Raw genomic sequence first — 16,496 nt, forward strand, 5'->3', positions numbered from 1 at the left:
TGAAAAAAAAAACAATAAATAATCCAAACGAAAATAGAGGATTTCCATAAAATAAACATAAAAAAATTTCCAAGCTATTTTTTTTATTTTGATTTCACTCAGACAATTGTCGAGCACATCGAGTGATGCTTTGAAGAAAGGACACCATGCAATTCAGCTTGATCCAAAATCTACCAACTAAAAATGCCAACTGATGATACAAACTATACAATAATTTTAAATAACAAATCACAACATAGATGGGAATATAAAAATTCAATGCGTCTAATAATTTGAATTATCTAAACCCTCTACATCTAAACCCATCAATCTATGAATTCAATTATAATTCACCCATGATCCAATTCTTCACATCACGTATGAAAATAATAATAATAGCAAAGTAATGTAAATCTAGAACCAATAACCAAAAATTAAAGAAAGAATCTTCCACCTCTAGAGGAAGAAGCCCAAGTTTGAAAACCCACTAAAGTGTTCGACTTCTACCACAATAAGATATAAAGCAGAAGAAACCATAGCCCCTAAAGTAAATACAATTAATTTTTTTTTTGGAAAACCATTTTTAAGGCTGGCGAACTAAAAGCCAATCATTTAGCCATAGCAACCCAAAACACCAAAAGTAAATAATAACAGGGCAGGACATTGGAAAAGAAGCTTAGGTTTGCAACCAAACAAAGAATAAAACAAAATCTCTCAAAAAATCTATTTGGGTTTCTCATAAACGACCCTAAAAGCCCAATCTTTATGACCAATCTTGAATCTACAACAATACTCCACGACTCATGGCTTCTTTGCTTAGTTTGTGGTTTTCTAGGATTGTGAGAAACCAATCAGCAAAAGGAAAAAGTAGACTTACAATTATGAAACGAAATTAAGAACCAAGGGAGTTATACACAGTAGCCATACCCTTTGCCACGGCTGGGACAGTGGTTTGTTCGGTGATGCCTTCTTTCTATCTCGGACTTGACAGTGTGGGGATGGCTTTTTGGCAGGATTGATTTTCAGTGTTCGGTTTTGGGGAAGGAGAATGTAGAGAATAGAGAAGAGAAAGGAACGGCACAGCATGGGTCTGCGTTTTGGAGGAAGGATAATGCAAAGGCGCAGAGCATGGGTTAGGGTTTTCAAATATATATTTGCATTTATAGGGTTTTTTTTTTTTTTTTTTTTTTTTTTTTTTTTTTTTTAATACTATGTTGATGTGGAAAATTATGGAGCTTCAAAGGTTTCGGTTTATATATATATATATATATATATATTGATAAGCTATAATAGGTCACACACGCGTGACACCATACAATATACAAAGAGATACAAAAGTCAAAACACATAAATCAAGTATGAAAAGAGAAAGTTGAGTATCTTTCTCTTTTTCCTCTGTTTCAAGACCAAAGAAACAGAGGGGCAAGTGTAGTTTCTCTGCTGTCTGAGAGTTCAGTGTGTACCTCTGAACTCTCTTGCACTATAGAATTGGTAGGTCCCTTCATCTGAAGGTGGTGTTAGGTCCCTAGGAATACCAAGTGTATTGCTAGGCTTGTGGGTTTTTCTTCAGGGGTTTGGGAACAGATTTCAAGGTAGTGTTTTGGACTCTCGGGCAATCTCAATGGAGTTTGGTCCCAATTTACGTGCGCCTCCATTTGTGCTTTTGAAGAAGAAATCAATTACGGTGCCGGGTTCTTTTCTTCGAGAAAGATGAACAACAAAGCTGGACAAGCTTCTCAGTCAAGGGAAGAGGAGCCATCGACTCAGCAAAACCAAACCAAGAAGCTTTCCGAATCGGTGCATGAGCCAACCGATGAGCCAATTGGAGCTGAACGTTACAGGCAGGGAGGGGACAAGCATTCAATGAGTAACGGTTGGAGTGATACGAATCTCACTAATCATGGTAGCCTGGAATTTTCGCTGCCATTATCTCCCACAATTAACGGGATTTTAAGCTATCTTAAAGGCATTGATACGGAGTTAAATGTGGGGAATGATGACAGCTTGCCAATTCTTGCTCCTATTAAGTCTAATTCCCAGCAATAAGTATTTAATATGGTCAATATTCTAGACAAGGAAAAAAGCGCAATAACAACAATGAAGGGTAATGAGCCAGATCAGTCCAATCAGCCTCCACATCGTGCCATTTGGAAACCACCTCCCGATCCTGAAGGTGAACTCTAATGATGCAATTTTCCGGGAACAAAATTCTGTGGATGTTGTTTTGGATATGGGAGGTGGATTAGTATTGTTTTGGAGATCGACTATTGATGTAATTGTGGAGGGTTCGGGCACAAATTATATCGATACAATGTTTCAAGAAGAAGATAGGGTAGGGATTGGAGTGATCATCCGAGAATGCCAAGGAATCATCCCTCTCCCCCTAACTGTCATAGAGCTTGAAACTTTGGCTATATTGAAGGCTTTACAGTTTGATGCTGATCTGAGTTTGAAAAATGTCACCCCAGAGGGGTTTTCAGAGATTGTAATGAACGCTTTGAATGCAGATTCGCAGTCTTTGGAATCCTTTGGTTTACTTAGTCGTAATGTTAAATGTTTTGCAAGTTTATTTCATTGTATTAGGTTTTCACATGTTCGTAAAAAAGGATTGTTGTATTCTTACATTAAGAGAAACGACAATGGGGTTGCTCATAGTCTAGCTAAAAATGCATTATGCATACCAAATTTTCAAGTATAGATGGAAGATGTCCCATCTCATATTGGTTCGATTTTACAATTGGATGTAGTTGAATTTTATTAATAAAATCCATCAGTTTCTTTCTCCAAAAAAAAAAAAAAAAAAGTATGAAAAGAGATTTCAATAGATAGACAAAACACATAAATGCATATGCAGATTCTCTTTGACTCTCTCTTCAACTAGTATTTGGGTTTTTTTTTCCTACCTGTGAATTACTTATTTTGTTAAAATTTTTAATATTGTTTAGGCTTAAATGGATATTATTTTTACTAATTTGTGGTGCTATTTGGGCCATTTTCGGGTTTAAGGTGTAAGAGTTTGGGTTGATCTATGTTGTTGTTTGAGCATTGTCTTGGTTGAAATGGCCAAGATTTAGGATGGGGCCAAGATTTAATTTTTCTTGAGCCTAACTTTTAAATCAAGCTTAATATATATATAGTTTTTTTTTTTCAAAGTCTCAGGCGGGCCATTTCTCCCTAAGGTCAAACTGTACCTCTGTCCTTGGCTAGGACAAACCCCACAAAATGTGACTTCAATGGGTACTACTGAGATTTCAAGTCTATGTTGACATCAACCAGGGACGGACCCAGGTGGAGGGCTAAGGGGGCCGGGCCCCCACTGGGCCCAAAAGAAAAAAATTTAGCAAGTAAAATTTTTCAAAAAAACAAAAAAAAAAAAAAGGGCTTGGGCCCCCTGAGATTTTAGCTCGGGCCCTCCCAAAAATCCTGAACCCCTAGCCCATCATCCGGCCAGCCCAGAAGCCCATGACCCAAAAAAAAAAAAAAAAAAAACTCAGCTCCAGTAGTCCAAAACCAAACGAAGAAGGCAAAAAACCAAAGGAAAAAAAAAAAAAAGAAAGGAAAGTGAAAGGCGAGACAGAGAGATAGAGAGGAGAGACAGAGAGAAAGAGAGTACTCAGAGACCCATCTTGATTGGAGACCCGTGTCGCCGTGACAGAGAGAGACAGAGAGATAGAGAGCTGTGCCGTGACGTCGTGACACTTGCGAGACCGGAGACCCATCTTGATCGGAGACCCGTGTCGCCGTGACGGAGAGAGACAGAGGGTCCGTTTGGATAGCACTTATTGTTGCTGAAAGTTGATAAAAACTGATTGTTGCTGAAAACACTGTAGCAAAATAATTTTTAAATGTGTGAATAGTATTGTGGGACCCACTTTTAATATTTTTTAATACATAAACAGTGCATGAGCAGTGCGTGAACAGTGCACGCACTGTTCATACACAGTAAATTTTGTCCCCCCAGTCAACAAATGCGGCAAAAAAAAAAAAAAAAAAAAAAAAAAAAAAAAGAGCAAAACGCAACTTTGAGCAACAAACCCTCCTATCCAAACACTCACAGAGAGATAGAGAGCCGTGTCGCCATGACGCTGTGACACTTGCGAGACCGGAGACCCACTTGCTGCCGCCGCCGCCGCCCACAGAGACCCATCATAGGTATTCACTCTTATTTTTCCTTCAAAACCTAATAATTTTTTTGTGATTTGAGAATCTGAGATTCACAGAAACTGTGCTTGTGCCTTGTGGACTTGTGGTGTTTCATGTTTATGTTTTTTCTGATTTTTGATGAACTGAACAGATGTTGGTGATTGTGAATTGAATCTGTGCTCAGTGTGTTGCCTGTGGTGTTTTTTTTTTTTTTTTTTTTTTGGGCTTTTTGGCTTTGTGACTCTGTCACTTTGTGTTTGTGACTCTCTCTCTTGTATTATATAGATAAGAGAGATAGAGACACAGAGTAGAGTTTGTAGAGATAGTTTTTTCTTTGTTGACTGGTAGTTGGGCATAATAGGGACAAGTGGAGTTGGGCAACGGACAAGTGACAGAAAAAAAAAAGGTAAAGTTAAGAAAAGTTTTTGTTAGTAGTGTCGGTAGTGGGATTCATTGGGTTAGTGGGTCAGAATTAGAAAGACGGAGTCAACACAAAGACATAAATAAAGGCAGACCAAACACAAAGACATAAATAAAGGCAGACTAAAGACAAAGAAAAAAACAAAAACAAATCATATAATATAGAAAATTGTCACACAAATTTAAGAAAATAATGGTGATTCTTATATGATTTTTATTTTATTTGTAGATCATGAAAAAATCAACTACAATGCTTGATTTTTTCAAAAGAAAAGGTTCAACTTCAAATTCTTTTGAAGTCAACATGGAATTGCCAACAACTAATGTTGCTATTCCAATTCTAGAAAATGTGGATGTTCCAATTCCGGAAAATGTGGATGTTCCAATTCCGGAAAATGTCGATGTTCCAATCTCTCAAACACAATTTCAAAGAATTGACCTTGATTCTTTGGATTTCAAAGAATTTGTCTTGGTTGATAGTTTATTAATACTATATGGATGCGTATTTGAATTTTTTTTTTTTTTTCACTTATCTCCGCCCTCTCCCAACTTAAAATCCTACGTCCGTCCCTGACATCAACCCTTGTCAGCCATGAGTTTTTCAAAATGGTTTTTTCGGGAATTGTTGAGACTTATTTGGGAATTTTTAGGAATTGTCAACACCTGTTTTCAAGTTGAATTTACTAGATTGAGTTGGGGTATGTATATATGTGTTCTTTATTCATAAATTTAAGCTAAATTAATCAGAATTGTTAGGTTTTGTTAGATCCTATAGATTTATAAATTTTGGATTTTTGGGCTCAAAGTAGTGGAATTAGAACCTTGGATATAAATTTAACATGTCTTTGACAGAATCTTTGGAGCCCACAGAATAGGATAAAAATTCACTTTAAACTTTTTCTTAGTAGGTATTATTATGTGTGGTTTGCTATAGGTTTTAATGATCTTGGTGATGAATTAACATAGGTTTGGTTTTCCTTTGAGTCTTCTTTTTTTTTTTTTTTTTTTTTTTACCAGAGAAAACATTCATTAAAACAAAGGAAACAATACAGCAAAGTTCATGAGGCTAATACATACTCAGGATTTAGCCTACAATGATGTACAGGAAATGCAGTAGTAATATAAGCCAATTTCAAAACTTGAGAAATGACAATTCCAGGAACTAGCAAGTGGTTTGCAAGTAAACCCTGGCACTTAAGTTGCTGTAGGTCAGAACATAATGTCTTCTCCATCCAAGCAGGTTTCCTACTGTGATTGCAAAACTGGTCAAATCCCTTGCTGGTGCTTAGAATCAGAACTCTGATGAATTCCAACTCTTTGGCTTTAAAAACACCTTCACTCACTGCTTCCTGTAAGGCTAGGCAGTGCTTCTTCTTTCCACAGCTGCTGCCACCTGAAAATATGATAGCTCCCTCTTGATTTAAAGCCTGATATGCAAAACCACTCCTCTTGGTTCTGTTGTTTTTGAAAGCTGCCACTTTAGGATGATCTGCCAGTTCTGATTTGTGAAGTTTTGCACTTGCTGGTGTATGAAATTGTTTTGATGAGCATCCGAAGAAAAGGCTTCTAGGTACCTGCAAATAAAGGATTGAGCAGTTAGGATTACTTCCTTAGGATTAGGCATTTATCCTTGGTGCAGAGTTAGATTCCCGTGAGTCCAAATGGACCATAGGATAGTAAACATAGACTGCAAAAGGAACATTTGGTGGCATTAGAAGAGGTGTTGTCCAGAATAGCAGATTCCACCAAAAGCTTGACTGAGTAAGACCCCAGATTAGAGGTTCTCATTCCTAAATTTGATCCCAGCCAGATGGCTCTAGCAAAGTGGCACTGCAGGAACAAGTGATTTATTGATTCCTCTTCTTCATTACACATGAGGCATTTGGAAGTGGTTATAATATTCCAGCTCTTCAAATTCTTAAACACAGGTAGACTGTAATGTAACAATTTCCAAATAAAATTAAGGACTTTCATAGGCAACTTGACTTTCCACAATAGTCTCCAAACAGAATTATTGATTCCAAGGGTTCTTTGATCCTGAGAATAAGAGGTTAAGTTCTGGTGAAGCATTGAATAAGCTTTGTTAACTCTGTAGTCTCCTGAATTTGAGAACTTCCACACCAGCTCATCCTTAGAGTCAGCAAACTTAGAAATAGGAATTTGAACCTCACTAATTGGCCACTGATAAAGCTTCCTGACCAAATCCAGCTTCCAAGAGCCAGAATTCTGGTCAATGAGATCTGCAACAGTCCCATTGAGCAGATTGTTATCCAATAAAATTTGATGTGAAGCTTGGAACCAATGAGGATGGGAGAGAGATATTTGGAAACCTCTTCCTATAATCCATCTACCTTGGTGAGTTTGTAATCATGTAAGAGTTCCTTGGAAAGTACTTAGCCTTATAAGTTCTAGCTAACAAGGAATTAGGACTACGTTGTACCCTCCAATGTTGCTTAGCTAACATTGATTGATGAGGCTAAACTTCTTCAGTCCAAGTCCTCCTCTCTCCCTAGGCAGATATATCCTTTCCCAATTAATCAGATGTAATTTCCTATCTCCCACATTGTGACCCTACCAGAAACTTCTCAGGAACTCTTAAACAAGAAAAAGTATATAAAGGCATAGCTTGAAGGACATAGGAGATTAAGGTGGTTCTGCCAGCTTGTGACTGAAGCTTGGTCTTCCAGCCTTGAAGCTTATGTTGCACCCTATCAATAATATCTTGGAAATCAGACACTCTCCTCCCTCTAAGCTTGAAGTTCAAGCCCAAGTATTTATTAGGATTCTGAACAAGGTTCACTTGAAGGAAGAGAGCAAGGGATTCCTGATTAGCTTGAGGATTATTTGGTGAACAATAAAGCTCAGATTTGTTGTTATTGATACTTTGACCTGAGATGGTGCAGTACCAAAGGATAGTACTCCTAAGGTTACGGAGGGAATTCTTGTTATTTTGGAAGAAAAACAAAGAATCATCCGCAAATAGAAGGTGTGAGAAGGTCACACCATTCTTACCAACTTTGATGCCTTTAATATGCCTCTTCTCTTCCTCCTTAGAAAGGGCAAGAGACAAAATGTTAGCACAGAACAAGAAAAGATAGGTGGATAAAGGATCCCTCTGTCTAAGGCCTCTAGAAGGGTTAAAAGGCTTGGTTGGGCTACCATTGACAAGAATGGAGTATTGAACAAATGTGACACATTCCATAATCAAATTCACCCGGGAAACACTAAAATTCATAAAAAGAAGAATAGCTTTTAGAAAATTCCAATTAACCTTGTCATAGGCCTTACACATATCCACTTTGAGGACACCATAACCTTTTTTCCTACCCTTCTTATTCCTAAGGAAGCCTAAGATCTCAAGGGCAATTAGAATGTTGTCAGTAATGTTCCTTCCTTGGATAAAAGCATTTTGAAAGGGAGTAATGAGCTTATCCATGAAAGGTTTGAGTCTAGACACCATAATTTTGGAGATAATTTTGTAAGAGACATTGCAAAGACTGATTGGTCTAAAATGATTAACTTCATCAGGGAAACTAATTTTGGGAATAAGAGTAAGGTAAGTCTGGTTAAGAGATTTGAGAATTGTACCAGTGTGAAAGAAAGCATGGACAAAATTGAGGACATCTTGCCTAACTAAACCCTAGAACTCTTGGTAAAAGAAAGCTGGTATTCCATCTGGACCAGGAGCCTTTTGAGGGTGAAGTTGATGGACAGCCCACTCAATTTCAGCATCAGACACAGGCTTATCAAGCTGGTGTTGTTGGCCTTGATCTAGTTTTGGAATTGGAAGAGATTCCAACTCCTTCAAGATGGACTTAACATCTCTAGGCTCTACATGGTACAAATCCTTAAAATAGTCAATCAATAGCTTCTCTATCTCCACCAGATCTTCCACACAATCCCCATTGGGTCCTTTTAGTTGAATAATTCTATTCCTAGCTCTTCTTTGCTTGACCGCTGTCTGAAAATATCTAGTGTTCCTATCTCCATCAATAATCCAATTGCTTCGAGCCTTCTGAGCCCACATGATTACCTCTTGTTGTTTGAGTCATTGATGAACCCAATTGTATGCTTGTTGTAGATAAATTTTCCATATTTTCAAAGTGTCCTTAATTCGTTAAAATCCTTTTTGCATATTGTATTGTGGATGCTTATGAACATTTTAATCTAGGCGAAAACACTATTTTAGTCTTTACATTTTGCACTCATGGTTAATTTGGTCTCTACATTTAGGGCGCAGTTGATTTGGTCCCTGTTATTTTCAACTTGCAATTAATTTGGTTCTTATTATTAACTCACTAATAGAAAATACTTATATGGCAAACGGTGTGCATCGTTAGCGCATTTGAAACTTACATGCAAATAAAATAATAATAATAAATTTAATAGAAATTAAAAAAATCCATATTGGCGCATCCACATCAGCAATTATATAAAAAGAATCCAAGTAAAATAAACAGAATAAAAAAAATGTTATTTTCTTTTATGTTTTCTCCCATTTACTTGGCAACCAAACACTACTTTCCTGCAATTTTGAAAGCAACTTTCCTTTGAAACAAACAAAAATTATTGAAGCAAAGAAAAACTCTCTTTCAATTCCTCCGTCTTAATTTTTAAACCCGAAGATTTTGACTCTCCTCTTTGTTAACCTTCTCCTCTCTCTTTATTTTCTATGGAAACCACTGATCTACTTCCATTCACACTACCGATCTCCAAGGAATTTGTCATCTCTTCTCCGATCTACCTCTAGCAAGTCTACGTCACTGACCAATAGTTTCAATCCGTCATCACAACTACCCTTTGACTCATAAATCTCCAAACTCAGTTACGCGTAAATCTATAGTAGCAACAGTGATGTCATATGCGAAGGCCTTCGCAAACATCGCGTTCTTAATCCCTAGTATTTCTACCACTAAATCCATCATTCGCTGCTTTGCCTAGCCTTCAACAGTGATCAAATGATTTTTCAAACATAGTTTGGTTGATAGTTGATACATTTGAATTTTGGAGTGAATCTAATGGCATAACTCTACTAATTACCAAATGTATCAACCAAACACAGACAATGACAATAGTACAGTTTTTGGGTTTGTGTTTTGACCCACGATATATCTCCAACACCACTACTGGGTTTATTTATTTTTTTTAATTTGGGTAATTTAAAAATGGAGGAATTGATGACATTTCTTTGTATTTGTTGCACTGTTTGGCTGCCAAGAAAGAGAGAGAAAACAAAAAAGAAATGAAAATAATTTTTTTTTTAAATTTGGATTTTTAATATAATTGATGATGTGGTTGTGCTCATGTGGAATTTTTTAATCTCTATTACATTTATTATTATTTTGTTTACCATGTAAGCTTTAAGTGTGCCAACAATACACATCGTTTGCCACATAAGCATTTTCTGTTAGTGAGTTAACAGTAGGGATCAAATTAATTGCAAATTGAAACTAATAAGGACTAAATTGACTGCTTTTAAAATGTAGGGACCAAATTGACCATGAGCTTAAAATGTAGGGACCAAAACAGTGTTTTCGCCTTTAATCTAATACTAGTTGCTAACTCGTGCGATGCACGGAAAAACTATTAATTAAAAAAAAAATCTAACAATGAGTCTAACATAGAACGTTATTGAGTTGTAAGTGCATAGTTAATTTACAATTCTTAAATTAATAAAGCAAAACTCTTAATAGTTATATATATACACACACTCAAAACTAATATAAACTGCAAAGATATAAACAAAGACCATGATATTAGAAAGACACACCAAACTTCAAAATTGAGTAGCAAAATACTTTCTCGTAGTAATAATAATATAGACTATTCAAAATATGGAACAATTTCAAAATTATAATACCTAATTCTATTATCTTTTATGTTGAATCCCAATAGTTATATATATACGTGAGTCTTTTTTTTTTTTTTTTTGGAGTCCTATTAGAATTTTTGTTTTCTTTTTATTTAAATAATGCTAATGTCTAAAAAAAGTGCTTCGGTTATATATAAGAAACAATTAAGCTCATCCTTTAAAAATTTTAAATAGATTATGTCTTACCTTAATGTTTTCCTTGTGGTGAAGACAAATAGAATGAAATAGGTGCTTCATGCTAAGAAACTTTCTTCTAGTTAAATACCGAACCTGTTAAAATTTTAGTGAAAAAGAAAAACTCATCAAGAGGAGTAAGAGAGAAAGAAATTACGCAATGAAAAACCACAATGAATGAAGAATTGATTTCAAATTTGAACTTCCAAAGAACAACATAAATTTCAGCCATAGGTTCAAAATGCCAAGTTAAACTTGTTGTTGAACACCTAGCAAATACAGCCAAGAAATATAACTTTATTAATCTACATGTGAAATTTTTAAATGGACAACAGAAATTTTTTTAATACTTATTGAGAAATAAGATAATCTGTGATTTTTCCCAGATTTTTTTTTTTTTTTTTAAGTAGTGTAAAAATTTTCCTAGATTAGTTGAATTAGATCACAAATGAAAACTCTAGAAATCAATTTCATACCCTTTTTTTTTTTTTTTTTTTTTTTTTTTTTTTTTTTTTTTTTTTTTGCGTTGATTCACAGTAAAACCAAAACAAATAAGCAAATAAAATTTTCAACTAAATAGAAAAACCCTAACATGGATTTGATTTCTCGATGGTAGTGACTGGAGAATGAGCCAATTTGGTCGAAAAATTGCTGATGGCGCAAGTGCCAATGATAAATAAATAAATATATATATATATATATTAATTATAAAATCAGATATACCTCATCATTGTTTGTTATTTGAAAAAGAAAAGTATAGGATCGGATTATTCCTCATATGAATCTTGTTTTAATTTTTTAACAATTATCTAAAAAAAAATGTTTTCACATTATTAAAAAATTAAAAACAAAAAACTTTGGCTAAGAGATGAATACCCTGGAACGGCTGTTGTTCAACTTCATCATTGTTCGAAGACGTAGGGGGGAAGTTAGTGGGAAGTATATGTGCCCATATCTACAACTGGAAGCTTCTCTCCAGGAAAAAACATCTCTTTGGAGACATCATTCGGAATAGTATCAGGTGAGTCTTCCCCTGTCATCATCAAATCCTTGGGAAGCATCTGGAATGGACGTATCAATATCTTCTTTTTCAACAGTTCGCTTTGTTTTGATCCTTCTCAGCAGGCAAAAAGATGCAAAGAGTTTTCTCATCCGTACCACTCTCAAATAGGATCTTCTCTTGGGAAGGCACTCCTTCATCAATGCAGATGTCTTTCACAACAGTTGAGAGAGGGATAGGTTTGCTAGGGTTTTGAGGTGGGAAGAAAGGAGTTATAACGTGAGTCTCTCTCTCTTTTTTTTTTTTTTTGTCTAAAAAAAATATAAATTAAAAAAGCTGATGTAAAAAATTGTGGGAGTTTCAAAGGTTTCGGTTTTATATATATACTAGTATTATACTCGTGCGATGCACGGCTTAATAAAAAACTTATATATAAATTAAAAAAAATATGGTTTTTTGATAATATAATCAAATATAATAACAAATAAAATAGTAAAAAAACTAAGTTACATGGAAAATGTATATTATGTAAGTTTTTTTTTTTTTTTGCAAAAGAAGATATTATAAAATAATTTAAAAAATTATGGAAACTTTTAAAATTCTAAAAGCTCTTAGTAGTAAACTTGTAATTTAATTATATATATATATATATATAGATATAAAAATATCTATACCTTCTAGGGTAGCACAATCAAAATAATGTCAAAAATAGATAAATAAAAGTACTTAAAGAGAAAACAAAAATTGTATTGCAATTTAAATGTAAAAGTTTACATATAAATTACTTGTGTCTAGCCATTTTGATATTGGCACTCGTGTCTAGCCATTTTAATATTGTCATAATTGAGGAAATAATCTGCACAATCAATTAAGAACACCAAATCTAAAAAAAAAAATAAATAAATAATTAAAATGAATTGCATTATGTAAAATATTTTTAAAAAATCATAAAATTTAATTAATTATTGAACTACGTTAATAGAAAAATAGAAACGCAAAAAAAAAAAAAATAAAAAAAAAATAAAAAAAAGATAGCTATTCTCACTGAAAAAGTCAAATCCTTCCTTCTACAATTCTTCACTTAATTTTTGTTTTCTATTGATTGATTTTAGCATTCTTAAATAGTAGATTTTTTTGTAAAGTTCTACATATAGATTACAAACCTTTCTTAAGATGTTTGAAATCTTTCTTGACAAACCTTTAAAAAAAAAATAATAAAGAAGAAAATTAAACCAAGTTAAAAAAAAAAAAAAAAAAATAGAACCATATAGATTGCAAAATTGTATGTAAATTTAGTAGTCTATGATTGGAATTTACTACGACAACTTACATATGACTCTATGACCACTTATTATTGGGCTTTAAAATAAATAAATAAATTTATCATTTCAACTTTGATTTTATTAATTTAGTCAAATAAGTTCCATAATTGTAAGGAAAAAAAATTGCCTATTTTATAGTGACGGCTCAAGAGTAAAAATTATCAATACATAAAAAAATTGATATTGGAAGAATGATGACATCGTAAAGATTCAAAAAATTTGGGAATTAAATTTCCAAAATTTGGCCATTTAAAAAAAAAAAAAGATTAATGAAATTACCAACCTTATTGACCTTCAAAACTTGCTAGTGCCATAAGTCATCTTTTGTTTCTTGCAACATTTCTGTCACTTCCTTGCTTAAGGCAGCTTGGAGAAATTTTGTTTTTTTGTTAACCATCTCTATTTGAATGTATTTGAATTAATGAAAGTGTATAAAACATGTTATAAGAATTAAACAAAAAATTGTAAGTAAAAACCTGATAAGAAGAATTCAATAAAGAAATTGATTAGAATAAATGATCTCATGGGCAAGTAAAAGTAAAACATGTTAATAAGAACAATTCAGTAAAAAATTTTGATGTGAAACTCTTACCCTTATGCTCCAAATTTGATTTGATGAAGATTGAACAAATTTAGGATATAATTAAATATTGGACAACAAAATAATTAAATTGGATCAAACCATTAACATATAAATTAGATCAAACATAAGGAAATTAGCTTAAACAAAAGGCAACAAATACATAAAACGTATTCAATTTGATTAGTAAACAAACATATACCCTACATGATTGTAGGTAGGAAAATGGAAGCCTAAACCAAAAAACTGTATAATAAGTTGGAGAATGAAAAAAAATACACCGTGTATATATATATATACATACTTGACCTAAAAAAGGAGTCCAAATAAAAATCAAATACCCTAAACTCCTTGAAGTCTATGTTAATATCATTCTCAAAAAAAAAAAAAAAAAGGTGTATGTTAATATAGATCTCTAAGAAGTTGATACGAAATATAATTCGTTTTATTTAAAAATTTCCTGATTATATATATATATATATATACATATCACCATATACATCTATCAAACTTTTTCTCTTCCGATCTACCTTTTTATCCTCACCAACAATGCCTTTTTCTTTGGGGGATATATATGGACTTTTGGATAGATTTACATTATATATGGTTTGTTAGGATTATTCATCAAAGCCTAGATCTAAATGCTGATATACATCACCATATGATATTTATTGAAGTTTTCCTCGGCCAATCAACTTTTTATCTTCAGCAAAAGTGTTTTTGTTTTTGTTTTTTTTTTGTTGAAAGGGTGATATATATATATATATATATAGTTTTTTGGGATAGATTTACAATGCCGTGATACTACTAATTTAAGATGCATTAGACCTTTATTTTTAAATGGAGTAATTAAAAAATAAGAAGAATTAGATTACACTACGTCTACATTGCTGCAATTTAAGATGCATTAGACTTTTTTTATGTAATTTTTTTTTAATTTAAAAATTTAAGAAAATTTTTGCAATTTGGTGCTGCTACTTGGCGCAACTACGACATCTAAGCCCAACTTTTATTATATATATATATATAATATGATATAACATGATATGATATATATAGATTACTTTCCTATAATTCTTGAGCTATTGCATTTGCAAAACTAAACCGATCATATTTGTATGTACGCCTGATTAAATTCTTTGTCATGAAATACTTTCAATGATCCTATTAATGGGGGCAATATGTGGGCCATGATCTGGATTATGTAATTAGTGATGTGGAGATTAAAGTATTGTGAAGGTGGATATTGTGATTTGATTCATAATTAATCATATTTCAGCCGCCCTAGTCATGGGAGCAACACGTAAACGTGACCTTTTCTACAACGACAATACACAAGACATGCATGGCATAATGTATTTGCAATATTCTTTACTACATGTATAAATTGAACAAACATTTCTGTATACCATACGCATCTATTATATTCTCTTAGTTGTGCCTAATTTTTTAGGTTAAAACCTAAATGAGATAATTTGGAAAATAATATTAATTTCATAATACTCCTAATTATTTTTCAAATCACCAAACATAACGGTTGCAAGAAGAGTGGAATCTGGAAAGCCTTGGACTTGGATAATAAGGCCTTGTTTGGATTAGCGTTGTTTTGAGTCATATGACTCAGTTCTCATCACTCAAACTGAGAATTGCGTGGGACCCATTGAAAACCTTGTGTTTGGCTTGATTTTCTCTCCTTGTTTTCATCACTCAAACTCAGTTTGAGTTGAGCTACAGTGCAGAAAACTGGAAACACCAAATTGGTGTTTTCAGTTTCTGAGTTACATAACTCAATGGCAAATATGTAATATTCTTGACCTCGTGGAGCCCACAGCCTTCTGTATTGTCATGTCAGCTCAAATCAATTTATTATATTACCGCTACAAATTCAGCGAAAAATTCTCTTTCTCAGTTCCCTAAAAATATTTCAGCCAAAATTTTCCCCCCTTTCTCATTTCCCTCTCACATTTCATTACTCTATCAAATCCAAGCACGTAGTGGGTTCTCCAAAAAAAAAAAAAGAAAAAAAAAAAGAAGAAGCACGAAGTGGGTTTGAAGTTCCTGCACCTGGGTCTGAATTGAAGTGGGTTTGAAGAACTTACATCTGTCCATTGCAACAGACCATTTGAACGCAATTTGTGATCTTCTCCCAGGTGTGTATATCTCTATCTCCCACTCCATTGTCAATGACCATTTGAACTGAAGTGGGTATTTTGGTATTTCTCTGTCCGTTGCATTTTTCTATGTCCATTGCAAAGACCATTTGAACTGAAGTGGGTATTGGTGAGTGTGTTGAAGTGGGTTTTTCTCCATGGACTCATCTTCAATCTTTCTTTCTTTTTATAATTTCTATTTTACTGATCTGCACCTGGGTCTTTCTGTTCATTATGTGTTTTATTGAAGTGGGTCTTTCTTTCTTTGTTGTGGTGTGAAATTTATGTGACCCATTTGTTTAATTGATGAACTGAAATTGCCATTTGTTTAATTTATTTTCCTACCTTTAGAGAAACGGGTCTGATAGGGAATACTTAAAAAATGTTGAGTTAAAAAAAAAAACCCACTGATTATCTTCACTCTCAAAAATTGAAGAGCATGATGAGGAGAAGCATTACGTGTGATCATAACAGGTAGCTCAAAACAATGAACTTGTCAAAGAGGGAGTTTGGGGGCCTTTTCTCCTTGTTATAACAATTCATATATGAATGCACAAGACTTGTAATTGTAATTAAAGGAAACCCCCTTGTTTAGTTAGATTTAGTTAGCTCAGGACAACAGCTAATGCAGGTCCAACCGGATGGTTAGAATAGAACTCAATTTATATTTTTTGGTGTTTTTAACATAGATATGCAGAGTTTTTAGTCTTCTTTTCAACCTATTTTAATATTCATGTTCCATCCAATCTGTACTACCTACCTGGTAGTTGCACTTTTTGTTCCAAATTCAAATTAATGTGTTCAAACTTTCATCTTAAGTTGAATTTGAGATATGCATGAATTCATCAGGGCCCGC

General features: G+C 33.6%; 1 long non-coding RNA gene across 1 annotated transcript; it reads right to left on the bottom strand.

Moving 5' to 3' along the window:
* Positions 1–1,138: 1,138 nt before the first annotated feature.
* On the bottom strand, positions 1,139–4,466 carry LOC136064792 (uncharacterized). Its single transcript, XR_010626441.1, has 2 exons — positions 4,035–4,466; positions 1,139–3,803 (listed from the first exon to the last, which is right to left on the bottom strand). It is a non-coding gene; the product is annotated as an uncharacterized LOC136064792 (long non-coding RNA).
* Positions 4,467–16,496: the final 12,030 nt, after the last annotated feature.

This window comes from Quercus suber, unplaced genomic scaffold (genome assembly GCF_002906115.3).
Source record: "Quercus suber isolate HL8 unplaced genomic scaffold, Cork oak 2.0 scaffold_765, whole genome shotgun sequence".
Lineage (NCBI taxonomy): Eukaryota > Viridiplantae > Streptophyta > Magnoliopsida > Fagales > Fagaceae > Quercus > Quercus suber.